The sequence below is a fragment of the Molothrus aeneus genome, chromosome 7, assembly GCF_037042795.1.
Source record: "Molothrus aeneus isolate 106 chromosome 7, BPBGC_Maene_1.0, whole genome shotgun sequence".
In the NCBI taxonomy this organism is placed as follows: domain Eukaryota; kingdom Metazoa; phylum Chordata; class Aves; order Passeriformes; family Icteridae; genus Molothrus; species Molothrus aeneus.
In genome coordinates, this window is record NC_089652.1 from 14,423,285 (window position 1) to 14,441,328 (window position 18,044).

The 18,044-nt window shown below is 37.7% G+C and overlaps 1 protein-coding gene across 10 annotated transcripts in view; it reads right to left on the reverse strand.

Moving 5' to 3' along the window:
- Positions 1 to 18,044, reverse strand: part of ABI2 (abl interactor 2) — a 65,342-nt gene that overhangs the window by 39,864 nt on the left and 7,434 nt on the right. The gene's annotated exons all lie outside the window — the stretch shown is intronic.

Sequence of the window (18,044 nt, forward strand, 5' to 3'; positions counted from 1 at the left end):
TTTGTACTTTTTCACATTGTGAATACTTTCTTCTATGACAAATTAATATGATCCATTTTTCTAGTAGTAGAGTACCTAAAAGTATTTAGGCTATCAACAGACAAGATATCCATTAGAAATTTAAAAACATACATACATTTCAAACAGCATTAAAAACAATAAGCTAAGAATTCTAATTTCTGGGGTTCTGTGTTTCTCCTTGAAAAATAGTTAATATCACTAAGATGTGATCCAGTACAAAGAATACAGATTAAAGCACTGGTAAAATATACAACTAAGATGCTAAGAAACTTTCCAGTTTTCAAGGCTTCAGTACACAGTGAACTTCACTTTCAGGTGACCTTTAGCCATCTCACAGGCTGATGGTGCTGTTTCTAAAGCAATAAATGTTTCTCTACTCCCACCTGTCATTATTATACTGCATTTCATTATTTCCTTGGCTTTTTATATTATCCACATAGGCTGGGTATCAAGATCCAAGAAATGTGCTGTTATTAAGAGGGAATATAAAGTCATTTCACATCTTTCAGCACAAGCTGAATCTAGCATCCATTGTATTATATGGACTTTGAGAAGCACAGAAAGTAAGCGTACATGTATTTCAAGAAAACAATTCCTACAGCTCACTATGTTTCCCAAGACCTTGTAGTATGATTCTTAAAAGAAGATTGCTAGCTTTCATGGGGAAAAAAATCCCACACATGTAAACACACACAAGACTTCAATTAAATGTTTAGATGAAAGACACTCAATATTTTTTTATTTCCTGCCAACTTCCTGTGTCCATAAACAACATGGTATCTTAGCTGGTATCTTAGCTGGCCAGTTAGCAGGCTGCACTAGTACCAGTTCCTCATCTGCCAGAAAGGAGCAGAGCAGCAGCTGCTGTTCATCCAAAAGCTGCCTCGACAGGGCAGGAAGGAGGAGTGCTGCAGGAGTGAGCCTTCTCACCATGTTTCTCTCCCATGTAGAAGACAAAACAAGACCAACAGAAGAAGGAACTGAAAATTTTAGCAGCTTCTAAAGGCACAGTATGAGAATATTGTCCAACAGAGCACAATTATAAATGCTGCCTTATATTTAACAATAAAGAAGTTAGAAAAACGCTATCCCCAGATCTCCTGTAAGAACTCATGACTTTTAACCAGCTGAACAGTATGTCTTGTACACAAAAGAGCTTGAACTCAGCTTAAGGACTCCCAAATGAAGATACATCAAGCTCTTCACCTCTATTCTCACATTGCTGCCTTGTAAATACACTTTCCTGCCCTCTCCCTGCTCACACCCCCAGCTCAGCCTGCACACTCCCCTGCAGCAGCCATGCTCCACAGCCATTCAAACCACTTCTCAATGGCAATAATAAAAATGACCAGAAGCCTGCCTGTTTGGCTCTGCAGCTGCTGCCAATCTATTTATAGAAGCAGAAAATGCTGATTTCCATTAGTACACTGTATATCCAGAGGAGCTGAGCATAATCCAGCAAACACAGTGTTTTTTCATTAATAGGCTACGTGTTTGAGAACAAAAGGAATAGTACCTGTAATTTTAAATATTATGAGCCTCTGCTATGGTTTTTCTGCTTAAAGAAGCACAAATATGAATCCATGTTCAGATCTAGTCCTTCCAGGGATGTAACCCACTAGCTAAATCCAAGTCACCCCCAGTTCCAACCAACAAGGAACTAACTTCTCAAATGCAAAACACATTAAAGATCTCACAAAACAGTACTCTAAACTACTTTGGAACTGTTATTAGCACCAAACCCCATTTGATTGATGTGTCTAATTCATGTATTTAGCCAATCACAACTGTTTTTTGCAGAACCTGAACATCTCTGAGGCAAACTCCACTCACATTTGGCACAGCAAAACTAAAGTTTGAACTTTCTTCCTGTGAAGAATCTGTTCAAATTAAAATGACTACTTGAACCTACTACTGTCAATCCATTTCAAAAGAAGAAAAACAATTAGTGACAGCATTTTAAAACAATCATGTTTACCCTGAAAACTTTCAAGAGCTGAAAACTTCAATGACCCACAGCAATAGTAAAAACTCTAGAATACTTACAGAAAAATCTTAAGTTCCCCTGTGGAAATATAACAATAAATGGCAGTTGAATTGTAACTTGAGATGATAAGTAGTGTTTAGCATGAAATCCATCTTTTAATTTGATAAGTATATTTCCAGATTTGGTATCTTATCATATGCTCCTATGTAACAAGATCCCTATTTAAACTCCACATGGACACTAAATTACATTGCTTGCAAATGCTGCCGTGCTCACTGAGTGTGTAACTATGTAAATAAAGGGATTGCTGCTAATAAGCTAATGGTTTCAAGTTATCAGTAAACAAAATTCAAACATAATCCTTGGCAGCCTAAGTTCTGATACTCCTGATCTTCCTAACACAAAAATACCAGTCAGTATGCTTCACATGAGACTGTAAGGCAGACAAAAAGTTGTATCAACATCCATACCTACCAAAATTCTCTAGTGAAAGAAAAAAATATCAAACTGATAAGACTCTGCAGTAATTTCAGTAACCTATGGAATACTGTTTCTGTGAAGAATATCAAAAACAAGAGAAACATGTTCTATGTTCTTTATAACAAAAAACCTTTTTCCTGTGGATACTTAAGCATATTAACCAGAGTCCTCAAAGCCCTTCAGTTCTCAGAAACATTGTGTTCAGCATGATCAAGCACTGATAGCAAGTGTTTTTAGTGCCCTGACCTAAATTAAATGCCATGAAGCAGACCTCTGAGTATCTCTCCATTTCAGTTTTTAAGTATCTTTAGCATTCACACACATAAAATTATGCATGCCTATGAAAAAATACAGGCTCATAACATCTATCCACACACAACTCTCAGGAAAGCAATCCTTCCAGCCATTAGATCAGTTTGATCTGTATTTTTTAATGGAAAATAAATTTAAGAAATCAAAGCTACGGTTTGACTGACGAGTCTTCTGAACACTGCCAGCATAGGGATCCTCTCATTCCTAGACCTAACATACCCATTCCATTGTCTATGCAGGGCCACATGGCAGACTAAGTACCTGACCTAGTTATAATTAACTTTAGAAACGAATGCTTGTTTTAAACTCCAGTCACTTCCATTATCTTCCCTGACATGCAAAATTGCAAACACTACCCCTAATAAAACTATTTAGCTGCCACAAAGAAAAAGCAAAGCAACTCAGTGAATTATGGTCTGAGCAATTGTCATGGTATTATGGAGACTCGGGATCCACTTCCATCAGCAGTACCTGTCACAGGAGATGTCCCCAACACTGACTGCACACTCCATCTACTGTAGTGAATTAGACCAGGAGGCACATCCCCAGTGAAAATCATCTGATCCATAAACCAAATTATAAGTTTTGCCTCACCCAAACCACTGCATAGCCAGAGAAATACAAGGAAAGATACAATCAAGAATAAGGAGGGAAGAAGTATCCAGAGTTGCTGAGCTTGCTAGAAAAGGAACAAGTGCTGGAGCATCACTGCAGTCTTTCCAGCCCTCCACTACCTATAGTTTTTCTTCACCTGAACTGTGTCTCTACCTCAAACTTGGAGCTTTGACTTCTCACACAATGTTAAAATACTCGAGTATCACAGCTGGATCATCTTCACAGCATTAAACAGAAATGTTTAGATCATGTGTTCTGTGCCCATGTTATGGAATTTCCAGGCAGGAGCTCAGCATTTATACTGATTATCATTTTTCTCCACACAATGCACACGTCAGGTGTTCATGTGAGTCACAAGGCAGCATCCTTTTCTCCTGCTCTCAGCAGTAAGAGCAGCATTTTGACTCACCACGGAGCTCATCTGATGCTCCTGCCAGCCACACATAGACTGGGGACAGGGTCAGCTCCTACAGGGAGCTGCTCCCCCCCGCTGCAGCAGGAAGTGTTTCCCCTTGCACCTGGACACAGCAGCAGCCATGGCTCTGCCCAGCTCTCCCTGGAGCATTTTCCATTTGTGGGAGGCACCCAGTACTGAAACAGTTATTTTGTCTCCACCAGAAAACAAAACAAGCATCAGCTACATGGAAATGCTTCACAGGATGAATCCAGCCTGAGAGCTACAGCACACACTACAGTGACTGTACAAACTGGGGCTTTTAGATAGCAGGAGATCAAAGTCACTCAAGTCAGCTACAAATGCACAGACTTCACAGGCAGTCAGAAAAGCCATGTCTTACATACACAAGGCAATAGCGTGAGCTTGCTTTCAGACACTGGAGAATTATTAACAGTTTCCACTTCCACATGCCAGTCTAACAATGGACACTAAATCTAACAGCTCAGGAACGATCATAAATGTTCTGCTCAAAAATACTGCTCATTTTTTATTAGATTGTATAAACCAAATTGCTAGCATTAGAAATTACGTGGAAATCAACCTGCAGTAAATGTAAATATGACTACCTTTCATGTCAGGATGCAGAGCCCAGGCATCACTACTTCTTCCCAGTCGGGAAGTTCCATATACACTATCTGCACAATTACACTACCAGATCTGAATAAGAAATAGCCTGGACTGCTGACTCTGTAAAATATCCTCTTACTTTAGGAATTAAATGTCTCCATGTTTATTCTCCTGCCTAAGAAAACACCAAATTTTATACAATAGAAAACAGATGACAAAGAAGAAACAAATACCGAATGGGGCAGATGAAAAAATAAAACATGCAGTAAGGTATCCAAAATGAGAAAACTATTTGGCTGTAGGATTGGCAAAAGGAATTTCTTACATGTATATAGAGCATAAAATGCAGGCCTAGAAAGAAACAAAGAATTTAAGGCATTCTCCCACCCAAAGAGTGATCAGCTAAATCCTAGTGATAAGGTCTGTTGTGTCCCTGTTAAGAACCTGAATAATTTTGAACAGTAAAACAGCTACTAATGGAAAAATTCTACAAAGAAAAAAAATTATGGGAGGCAATGTGAACTCTACAGTAAGATTTACAAAACATCAATCCAACTAGGTGAAACTAGATAAAAGAAAAAATGCTACCAAATGCTCAAAATGCTACCAAATGAGAAGGAAAGATTTCAAAGATAGCAACACATTAAGAAAAATACATTTCCTATGAACTGGAAAGAGCTCATAAAGACAGGTCTGAATGTGGTGCATGAAAGGAAACATTAAAAGCTACTGGCATTTTAGTTGGCTATTGTAGTTAGGTTTCTTTCCTGCTACAATTAAAAAAAAATTGTTCTTTATCCAGTAATCATCAACTTGGAAATTCACAGTTCTGCAGCTGGGCTAACAAGACTTATACAAATCCTACTGGATGAGCCAAAAACTCTGGACCTATGAGTTGAGAAGGAAATTCTCAACTCATAAGTGATTCTTATTAAAGAACACTGACACAAGTTGTTGGCTTTAATATCAATATGACTACAACAAAAATTTCTTCCAAGATTAATTATTAATGTTGAATTGAAAGGGGGTGAAAAAATAGAGTTTTTCACTTCTGAGGCTACTGTCATTCACATCTTTTAGCAAACAGAGTTCTGAATGGAAAAAAAAATCTCAATTCATACTCAAATCAATTCTTCAAGGGATTTGTGCATGGGACTTATGCAGTAATATTTAGGCATAAACGTAGAAGCTGAGGTTGAAGAGTGTGGTTGAAGAGTGAGGTTGAAGTGAGAGGAAGTGAGGTTGAAGAGACTAACTACACAAAAAAGTATATCCAGAATACACTAATCAGTTCCCCAGTATATAGAGCATCTCTTGCTATTGTTCAAAACAGTAGCATTTAGTGAAACACACTCATATTTGTGATGAAAAAGTAATGGTAAAATTTTAAAAAGAAGACAGAAGATTTGTTTCATTTAATCGATGTAACAGTTGTTTCTTTTGATTACTGTTAAGACAAACCCAAGCTGGCATTTGTCTTACGACCAGCCAGCAAAACCCCTCAGGTTTCTGCTGAGGTTGCATCAGCTTCAAGAAGCCTCAAGAACAAAAGCTGCATGCTAGAGTTCAACAAGCTTCCATTATTCAGTACAAAATGTGCCCAACTGTGATACTGACAAAGCACACTTCAGTTTTCCTGTGAAAAATAGATTGAACTCTTATATCATCCTTTTAATTGTTGCTGAATTCCTTGAAGTTACTGAAAGCCTCATACATAATTAAGTATTTTACACACTTTTATTCAACTGCACAGATGGCATTTGCTCAGCCCATCCAAGTGCTTTCTGAGGTCCTTCCGTGAACTACAAAAAATGATTGAGAAGAAAACTGAGCATCATTAATCCAATAATTAAGTCAAAATCATGCCAAAAACTTACATAACTGTCAGTGAAAAATACAGTAGTTTTCTGTTTTAACAAACTGGCTCATTAAATACTTGCTAAAGAATATCCCTGACTCCTCTTTCACTGCCGGAACTGCTCATTCCCAGGACAGAAAACATGTACCCACCAATTCCTATGGAGCTGGTCTCTAACACACAGGAGGAAACAGGCACAAAGAAGCAGAAGCAATCACTGACATGTAAGAACAGAAGGAAATGAGCTCTCCCCTAAGAGCCATAGATCTCTAAGGCACTTACTTCTGTGCCACCAGAAAAACCTCAGATTTCCCTTTTGGATGCAGAACAATCCATGTGTTCTATTAGCACACAGGAAAACTCAGTGTACCTGTTCTTTAACATAACCAAAATTGCACAGTACCTGGAGCTGGAAGTAGAATTTTTTTGTTCCTGTCAATTTTTATAGCATCATCTCTCTACTATTCATCTCCATGTGCAAAGATCTGTCTCTATGTAATTGCTTATTCATGATTATATAATGAATATATATATATAATTATTTCTGTTGTTATTTTAGACAAAAGGCTGGCTTCATCGCTTGATTACCCTACTCAAATGTATACACTTTCCTTTTAAAATTAAGAAGGGCTCATAGTCATTGCCCATTTACACATACTCTGCACCCTAAATACTATGAATTAATCAAATGTTAGGCAACATAAGCAAACAACATTTTGGACACAAATGGGAAACACTTCTCCCCACATACCCTGCCACAAACCCACTCATAAATTCTGACAGCTTTCTATTCTTCTGCATTCAAAAGAAAACATGAGCAGCAAAGCACACTGAGACCATGAGCACAGGAAGCAAAAAGATCATTGAGACAGGTAATTTGGCCTACAAATTAGTAGCAATGGTAGGTCTAGAGTTTGGAGATGGAATATTTTTATTTCACAATAATTTTAGCATGACCTTACCTGAACATTAACTATAATGAAAGTAATCTGCTTGAAAACTCTTTGTCACATCTGTGAAGAAAGGAGCAGATCATGTCAAGCCTCCTAGTGACACAACTTTTTTTTATTAATGAACTGCTCTCAGAAGTGACAAGACACAGTCTAAGAATCAGCAGTAAATGGAACTTCAGTTGTGGATGGACCATCCAGGCAAAGACAGAGGATAGTCAGGCACCCAAACCATCCCATTTTATCAGTATCTGTCAAGCTGAAAGGTAAGTACCATTCTCCACAAATGTATCCAAAGGCTCTGCTCAACATCTACATGAAAGCAATTAACTTACTGCTCACACAAAGTGCATTTACAATTTAAACACCTGTAAGTGTGAACCTGTAAGTGTGAACTGAAGAGTAAACTCTTCTCTTTACAGATGAAAATGGGATTAGGACTATTCTCACAGCACTGTGAATTCTGTATGTCCTACATCTAGTAAAACACATCATCTTTTGATCAAAGATCACACAGCAATCAACAAAGCTGTGTAAGGAACACTGGCATTTAGGCCAAACACAATCATTACAGAATATATGGGGTTCAGAATTAAGAATGCATCAAAACCATCACTAGATTTTATAATTCAAACAACATTCATAGAGCAAGTAATAAATGTGGTATTTAAAAAAGCATTTTCCAAACACAAGGTTACCTGCATTCATCTTATTACACTAATATTAATATCATATAAATAAAGTTATTCCCATTTTTAACAAATTATTTATAATTACAATTTATCTTTATTTATCTGCATACTAATAACAAGTATGCTACCTAAAGAATATACTCTTACCATTCATACTCCAGAAAAGCCTTTGACATCAAGTTATTCTGCTTTCCAAACTATTAAAAAACTGTAATGACTCACTAAATGTCACTGGAACTTCTTGATTACAAGTGCAACTGCCTAACTTTTAAGCTATCTTAAACTCAGTATCAATAACCTGCTGCAGTCTCTACAAGGTCATTTGCATTAAATTGCAGTCTTTTGTTTTCACTCCCGTAAATTTATTTGATGTTTTCAGTTCTGTGCTGAGCCTCAAAATGTAGGTTTGATTAACAGCTAGGAAAGCTACCTTTCAAAGAAACACACACAGAACCTAACCTCCTAAAATGAAAAGCTGCCTTTTAAAATACATACTGCAATCAAGGCCGCCAGTGAGGGTAAAACTAGCTCACTGGTTTGAGATCTATGACAGCAATATCAGTCTACTCTACCCAAGAGAAAAACACAGCAAATGGGAGCTGTGGACAAGCACAGCTTCCCTGACATCTAATCACCTGCACCACTGTTTCCATACCGCCTGCATCACTGCAACAAATCTGTCATCGGTTTCCCTTAACCATCACCAGAATCAAACTTTGTATTTATTTCCATACATTCACAAGCACGGCAGACCGGTTTTCACACACAAATGTCCTGCTCTCATCAGACCTCACAAGTTCCTGTTCCTTGAGAACAGAGCCAAAGTCATGTTTATGCAAAAATAATAGGGCATGATGTATTCACACAAACCTACTAGACAAGGTTATAAAAAACTTTTTCAAGGCAGCAGTACCACAGTTTAAAATGTACATTTATAAATGTATTGTATAAATGCAATTTGTATTTGCATCACAAATTGTATCACAAGAACAGCATGCTAACATCCCAAGGCATTTACATCTAAAATACAGTTAATACATAGTTGTGTTACTAGCTACTCATGACAGTATTAGACTTTGCTCTTGCTCCAGAGGAAGCAGCAGTGGGGGAACCCACTCCCCTGCTCATTCGGTGAAACCAGAGGAGGTTTCAGCCCTCTCTGGTAGCTCTTCTGCAATAACACAGCTGAGAGAAGTGGGTCGTTTTCCAGTTCCTGCAATAACATAATTATTGTTGGAGTTCCAGAGCCAAGGCCAATTTTGGCTTTAATAGCAACACAGTATCAACACATTTGTGGCTATAAGAGGCTAGGCCAATACAAATGCACTGAATTAAGAACCTCAGAAACAGCAAGGATCCATAGGCTTAACTCTATTATCTCATATACCTACTGTTCTACAATTCTTCATTCACCAAGGACGCTTTAGTATGCAGAGGTTTCACTGAATTTATGAGTCAAAATCATTGATAAAGTCAAATTTAATTTTACAGTTACTTAATAAAAATAAAGCAAGTGGTAGCATTTGCAAAAATTACTTCATATGCAAAGTGGCTTTCACAAGTAAAAACTACAGTCATATAGTAATTACATTCTGCTGTACAAAAAATGCTTTTGCACAAATTGTTTCCTCCAGTATCAATATTAGATTAACAGACTTTTATCTCTGTGTCTCGAAATCTGACAAAATATATCATTTCTAAGAAAGGGTATCTACTTCAGCTTTACAAAATATTATCTAGTCACAGGGGTTTATGTAACAACTGAGTTATTTCCCAATCTTGCCAGTTTCTTTCTTCCACTATAAATTCTCAATTCAATTCATTACATAGCAGTGACTGAGGTCAACTAATGGCTTTGATTTAGAATCACAAACAGAGTGATCTGTGGCAGCAGCAGCAGATTCTGCTTCCAAGTGTCCGGTCTCCAAGAGAGACTGTTTCATGCACTGCCAGACATCACAAGCTCCTAGCAAAGAAAGCTAAGTAGGACACACAGCCATATCCTCCACCATCACCCTAGCTTACACCCTTAGCTTACACCCTAACGTTCCCCCCCAAGCAGCCAGGGAGATGCAGGACACCTGTAACTGGCAGGGTGTAATTGCAGCATAGCCGGGAAGATGCACACCCTATTGGGCCAGCAGCTCCCGAGGGAGGCTGGCAGGTGTGCAGATAACACCCACATCAGTTACCACAGCAACACGGAGCTCCGGCACCCTCCCACTTCCTCAAGCACTCAAAAACACTGAGGATAGCTCAAGGAATGCAAGCTGCTGGAAAGCCTTTCCTCCTCTCCACGGCAAAGGCAGCCCTGCTATCCTCAGAATTCTTCCCACATCGCTACCCCAACTAATACAAGTCTCTCAATGGCTATTCACTTTTCTCTACCTCCTCACACAAGCAAGCCCCAAAATTTTACCACACTGGAAGGAATATTTTGACTACCTTTGGTAACTATGGCTAAAAAAAGCTTTAAGAGAAGTAAAGATGCATAGCTATCAGGCAACATGAGTATGCCTTCCAAAGACAGCAGATAGAGGGTTTAAACTAAAGGGGGGCAGGAATTTGCATAGTCACTCTTCATTTTCTAGGAAATAAAGACACTTAGATTACACAGATCCCTTCACAATGATCAGTTAACCTTAAATTTGAAATTATTCTTGCTTGGCACTTTTAAAAGCTGCTACCAATTCAGACACAATGAAAGAAAGGAACTGTCTTCAGATCCATGCCCACAATCTGACAGAACAGAAAAAAAAATATTTTATTTTATATGAAGCGTACAGATCAAAATAAGAAACTTTCACACAACAGCTGCAATATACAATATTCCTCTAGGAGGCAAAAGAGCCACTGGCAGCATCCCCCAAAACCTAGAGATTTATGCTAAATTAGCAGAACCTGGGTGAGATGCAGCAGCAGTTGATCACTCTAGAGCACAGAATGAAAGAATGAAAGGTTTCCATGAAACCTTTCTATGAAAGGTTGCCCAGTCTGTCCCTCTTTCTTTCCTGCATTAAAACAAACAGGACAGCTGTCCTTGCCTGCTGCAGAACCACTTAAAGGCCCAAGTCTCTGACCCCTGCAATGCCACACCCTGAGTGCCTGAGTGCCATCACCTCAGATGCACATTTGCGGCCCGTTACACGACCAGACAGCGCCATATTCTTGTCTGACTGACAAATCACAGCAGCCCACACAGCTCACACTTCTTCCTTGCTGCCACCATAAACGCTGCCAGAAAGAGAGCAGAAGCAAGCAACAACAGGCTGGTTTGTTCTTGATATCCATGTTCATCCTTCTGAAAGCTGACCCGTCGTACAACCCACCTGCTGAAGGTGGTGGCAACACTCAATGATACCCAGTCATAACTGACCCATGATAGAGATTAACTGAACAAACCACCATGATGCAGTGAAAGAAAGTTAGTGAAAGTTCACTCTGAAATCTGAAAATCAAAACCAGTGCCTTCTTATTAAGTAGATTTGTTCCCTACATGTCCTGAGAGAAGCTTCTGCTCATTTTTCTGGCAAAGAATGTTTTTACAACCTTTTGCTCCTGTTACCATAGCACTGGACAAAATACAATATTGGCAGAGTGAGAATGGGATTCTGGCTTCTTATGCAGAGACAGTTAGCCAAACCCAGTCTCCATTCTGCACTTACTAGAGAACTTTTTAGAAATATAAAAGTCACCTCCTCAACTGAGGAGTCCCAATCTGATTCCCAAGGGTAAACTGCTAGAAATGAAGATTTTCCAGAGCTCTTCTTCATGCTTGTAAGAGAGTTGTCAACAAATTAAAAAATCTTAAGGTTATGGGAGGTTTTTAATTTCGACTATACTCAAACTTTGCTATGCTGTTACAATTTAGGAATCTCAGAAAATAAGCAGAAGAAAACCCTTTTCTGCAAGCACTGTAAGTAGCAATTATTCTTTTTCCTAGCTTAACAAGCAGTTTTGGTCCATTTACTTCAAAATTATAAGTAAACCTTCTGTCAATTGCTATGTAGCTCAAGAACAGCAAGCCAAGTTGCTATATTCAACCTGCAGTATGTAACTTAACAGCACAGCATCAAATGTTCTGTAATTATTTCCAGCAAGATCTCTATTTTACACACACATTTTCTAAGCATGACCTACATTCCCATAAAGAGCAATACTTCTTACCCAAAGAGAGACTGTTTCATGCAAGTGGTAACTTAGTTTCTAAAAACAATATACAGCCATTTTACATGTATAAAAGGATGTGCATTTGATTTTCCATGTTAACTATGCTGCAACTGTAACACAGTAACCTCCATCCAATTTAAAAACTACTTCTTTCTGCAAATTACCAAGTTACTTTTTTAAGAATTAACAGGTATCACACCGAGTTATCAAAAGCAATATGCTTGATAACCAAATCCAACTTTGGCAAAGTTTTCTCCACATACAATAATTCTAAGATTCCCCAGACTTGAAACAAAGCATTGCAGGTCACTGAGCCATTTCAGAATTTCTCTCTAACAATATGGAGAGTTTTCTGTCTGGTAAAGAAAAGACAGGACTTGAAACAAAAACTACCAGGAATAAGGGTCTTCTTGCTTAACTATAAAGGCCCATCATTCAGAACACCAATCAGGATGAGCTTGAGGAGACCATATTTTTTTGAAAATTCCTTCAGAACTCTATCAGAATTTCATACAGTAAATGTTTAAATCTGCTGTCTTAAAACAAAGCACTGTAATTACCTAATAACCCATGGACCCACTGGCAGCTCTGTAAATTCTGTAAGGTTGTTTTTATGCCTCCACACAAAGAAAGTAGATGATGCACCAAAAACATTCTTTGAATCGAAAGCATTTAATAAACTTAAATTAATACAACAAACCCCATGAGAATGACTGCAGTACCAAACAAGATTTGGTACTATTTCTAAAATGTTTGAGTTCCTTTGTTCTAACATTGATGTCAGCTGAAGACAACAAACTATAACTCATGTGAAAAACACACAAAATTACACATGAGGACATTCTGAAAAACAAAACTTCAGCAATATCCCAGTGAACATCCAGGAGAAAATCTCCATGCAGGATGTTGTAGAGGCTGCAGCTAAGGACGTAGTTCTATCAGAACACCTTCAAAAAATCAATCAAGTTATTTGGGATCCAACAGAAGACAGCTCTGTAAACCTGGAAGCAATTCTAAAATGAAAAATAAGCACTACATACAATGGTACAAGAAGTTCTACGAAGTCTGTCCTGAAAAAGGTGGTTACCATAAGAGCTTCAGAAAAGGACAGAGGAATGAATCAGACAAACACTCTCAAAGTAGTAGAGCATTGCTGCAATGCTCCAAAATTCACAGCTGCCCACCTCTGCACACATATTAATGATGTTCCATACCTCAATACCTCAGCTTCCACTAAAGCACTTCTGTAACAAAAAAAAAAAAACCAACAAAAAACATCTGCAGGTACTATCTTATTTTACCAAAACAGGTGAAATAATAATTTTTCTTGTCTCTTTTTATCTAATGTGAGCCAGATTTTCACCAGGCCCTTTAAGGTTTGTTCATATACTGACTTCAGCACTTACTGGTGCTGTTCTGCCCAAGACCTTTATAAACATTCCTTAGACAATCCTATATCAGACAGAATGCATTTCTTTAAGAGCAATTAAACACCTTTTTCCCCTATATTTATAGAATTTTGACTATTTTCAATATGTATAGATTGGTAAGCATTCATGTTGGACAGAGAAGACACCATCAGTCAGACATCTCAGCAAAAGACAAATGTACTGAAATTTTTACCCTACAACAGACACATCCAGAGTAGCCCAGTAAAACTTAAGACTAGGATTTTCATTAAGTAAATTAATACACTATTCTCCTCAGCTAACAAAATAACTAATAATGAATTTTTTCAAATGCACAGTCAATTTTTTCAAACAATTTTCAAAGAAAAGTCATATACGGACTACGGTTGTTTCAAATAGGGGAAACCCTTTCTGCTATACAATCTAAATTCAGTGACAAATATTTCAGGAAGGAGTCATTTTAATCCCACAGTTAAGAATTATCATGCTGTTTCCCACATAGGCCAAATTCCATCATCTCTAACTAGGGCAGGAGCAGGCAGCTTTTCCACATGCAGAGAACTCTCATCCCGAGGGCTGCACGTGCTGCGTGCAGCGCTGCAGGGCCAGCACACACCCACTGCACTGCACTGCAATGGAGCGGCTGTCACAGCACACAGGGGACACAGCATTACCTGGGCAGCACCAAACTGCAGAAATGAAAACTTACAGCATGGAAGTGTAAGTGACATTGCAGACTGGTGAAAGAACATGAGATTCCTCTCACAGGAGTTTTATGCTCCAATAGAGGATATGAAGAGTCCCCATGACTGTGTTTACTTTCACCATAATTATGACACAGGCTGAGTCTCAATTTTCACTTATTCACCAAATTTTCATGTTATTCTTCTGACAAGTCTCAGCAATTTGTTGTCACAGAAATAGAAACATCAAAGAAGTGAAATGACAAAAATAAGAACATTTCAACTGCTGAATGCTTTTTCTATGTCATAAAAGATTCTCTTGCTTTGCATTTTTCTTTTTAATGTGAACCCATTTTCAAGTTGTCTCAACAGATTGTTATAACTATATATTCAGCAAGTGCTACTACCATCTGAAGGAAGGGTTTTCTCTACACCTTCATGAATTAAAAGTGTTGCATGAATGACCTATTCATTTGACAAGACATGCCTAAATAACATCAACTCTCTATACATCCATCCAGCTATGGCAATAAATAAAACCATCCTGAAGAGTTTCACAACATGAATCCTAGGTTTTAAGACAAAGATGCACAGAGAAAGTATGAATTTTCAAGCTGCTTTTCAGACAAGCAATTCTCTCCTCCTTCAAGAAGAATCTACCAACTGTATAACCTCTAATCCTCCACCTTCCTAGACACAAGCAGTTGGATTTTTTTGTATCATGCATCATCTTCCAGTCATTTTATTGAACAGTTTGTCCCTACAACTCAGGAAAAAGTACTCATATTCCCCCTACAATTAGTCACAGAAAACCATGCAAACAATTCTTGAAGGACTGTGTTCAGAGCCTTAAGGGCATATGGAATCCAGACCAAAATAAACTCCTTCCACTGTTTGCACACAAAAGCTGTACTTACCCTGATTTGTGAAGTACAAGATCTAGATATGACATCACTTAAGAGCTGTGCTACTTAAAACCAACAGAATTAGGTATAAGCAGCTGCCTGTTCAAGTTGGGATCTGGTCTGTGCAGAGGCACTTACCTGTTTAGCACACACAAAAAAACAAGCTAAAAAAGAAGCTAAATGTAATAGAATTCAATACTCTGAGATTTTACCAGTGGCAAATAAATCTCATTCTTCTCTGTGTCCTTAACAAAATCTACAACTAAAAAAAAAATAAGAAAATTTCAGGGAAAGTTAAACACATGGAAAATATTAACTTCTGCTCATCATAAGAAAACAAGGGAAAATCCCCTTCTCTTTGGAGAACTTTTAAGCACAGCCTTTACAGACACAAGTGGATTATTGGCAATGTATTCCCCACTTGTGCTTTAATGAAAAAATTCTTTCATATGTACATAAGTGGTTAAATAAGTTATAACTCCATTAATTATCCAACTGGTGAGTGAATGAGACAATTCATAAGAGCCTGTCTTGCATAAGGAGTACAACTTATAAGCCATACTTTAATGAAGGGTCTTAAAATGGTACAAACATCTATAAGAAGTTCATCACACTAATAAGCTCTGTTTCCAAGGACCTGCATTTGGTGGACAGATGAGTATATAAATGAGAATAACAAAAATTAGAGGCTTACCCCTCCCTCTTGCTCCAGTCATCAAAACTGCATGTATTTGTAGCATATACTGAATTACTGACTCCAACAAATGTAAAGATTGCATATATATGTATATTTAGAAAATACAAGATGTACATTTTAAGCAGATAATAAAATGGGAATGATTTACAACAGTTCTATTAACTCATTCCATCAAGTGGTTACAGAAGTGTCCTCAGTTTGGAGATGATTTAAATTAATTATTATCACCACCAGACAAATGTAATAGCAATTCAGAATCTACTGATAACTTTCTACCTTCTATTATCTAAACTGATTCATTTATACAGATGCACATATAGTCAAAGAATTACCTCTTTCTTTCAGGAATGGACTGCTCTTGTGACAGTGCACTCAGAATGTGAGAGAAATGCTTCAAAACCAACACCCTCACTAATTTAGGCTGATAACACACTACTCTTTGATCCAGAGATTCTGCATGCTCAATCATTCTGCCCCTTCTGAGACAGAGTCACTTCATGGGCATCACACCTCTAAGGACAACACAAACATCAATAGGCCTAAATCTTTGAGACTAATTCCTGAGATCTCTAACAGAGGAATAAAGTGAGAAAACTAAGTACATCAATAAACACTGCAGACTGATTTCTCATAAATAACAAATAAATGTACTGTCACAGTTTCATTCTTCTCTACAACTCCTTTCACTCCCAGTTCACTAGTTATTAGTCATGGTGGAAAAAGCCCATTAATTTTACTACCACCACTTCAGCACACACATATATACTCCATCACATAAAAACCTTTAGCTCTCTTTCCCACAAATGAAATTTATCTAGATCTTATTAAATTGATATGAGTAACTCAACACATTAATTCCCTCTCCTTAAAAGGCAAATCCAACACCAATTGTGCAAAAAGCATTTCAAAGGATCCAGGATATATCATATTCAGGATACAGAAACTACAGTATTAAATAGAAGCAATATCCCCAATAATCCAGTGAAATGAATTACAGTGGACAGTGCAAAATACTTCATATAAGAGACATAAAACTCCATCATGGAATAAATGCAAGGCAAAAGAATATGAAAGGAGAAGATAGAACTGCTTATATTCTCATTATTTATTTAAAATGTCTAGCCTTTCTAGAATATCATTAAATCCTAAGCCTTAACTCCTAACAATAATTCCATAGATTAAGTAGCATTACCTCTCAAACTTAATTTAGTATCCCTGTACTTTACCCCAGAAAAATGGGAAACCAGCATACATAGTTCATACTTTTCTTAATATTATTTGAATAATCCTGTAATTCATTACTCTTCTGTCAAAACTCAACCACTCCTTTTTTGAGCATGTGCTCATATTGGCATTTTTCAGTGTCTCTAAAGCCTGTCATCCACCTCAGCCTCTTCTTTTGTTGTTAGCAGTGTGGGGGATAAGAGGTTAACTTTTGTTTTTACTATTTCTCATCTCCTTTTGGCTAACTATTTTTGGGTTGTCCCTTCACAGACCCTCCATACAGATAAATGTATGTTAGCTGATTCAAAATAGCCATTTAATTTGGGATATTTAACATTTTTACATTTCCCACAAGCTGCAGCAGACCTCTGGTTTTTACCCAATTAAAAGCAGGTAGACAATAAACTTCTACAACCTGCAGCAAACACTCTGCCTTACATAGACAGCTATGAAAAAGCTGCACTTCTCAAGCCAATTTACAAAGTCGCCATCTAGTTAAAAATTAGAGTGAATTACAAATGCTGCAATGGCCAGCATTGCTCAAACTTACAGTATAAAAGGACACACTTCAAGATAATTGAGAATCTGCACTGTATATTGAGTGAACACATACTATTTAATGATTATTATTAAAGTGAATCAAGGCAAATCAGTGTGCTTTGAATTCATACACTACTCAGTAATAAATGGCTTTGCACGTTTTGTTTGTTAGACACACTAAAAGTTTGAATTTGAACAGAGATGAGAAATAATATTTCAGCTAAGCTGGTATATTCCTGTCTGGCAAAAGCAGCAGTGTCAAGAAGACACTTTGTTATTTGAGACAGACTCTGCAGAAAATCAAGCACTGATTGTGCTTTTGAAAGCCCCACAGGTTATGTGCACCAACTCTCTCGTGCTGAACAGGTGCCAGCCCCACTGCACACAGCTGTCACGGGGGGCCACACAAACAACACCTCACCTTTGCACTACAGACCTTCAGGCCCAGAAAGCAGCACTACTGCTGCACAAAAGTTC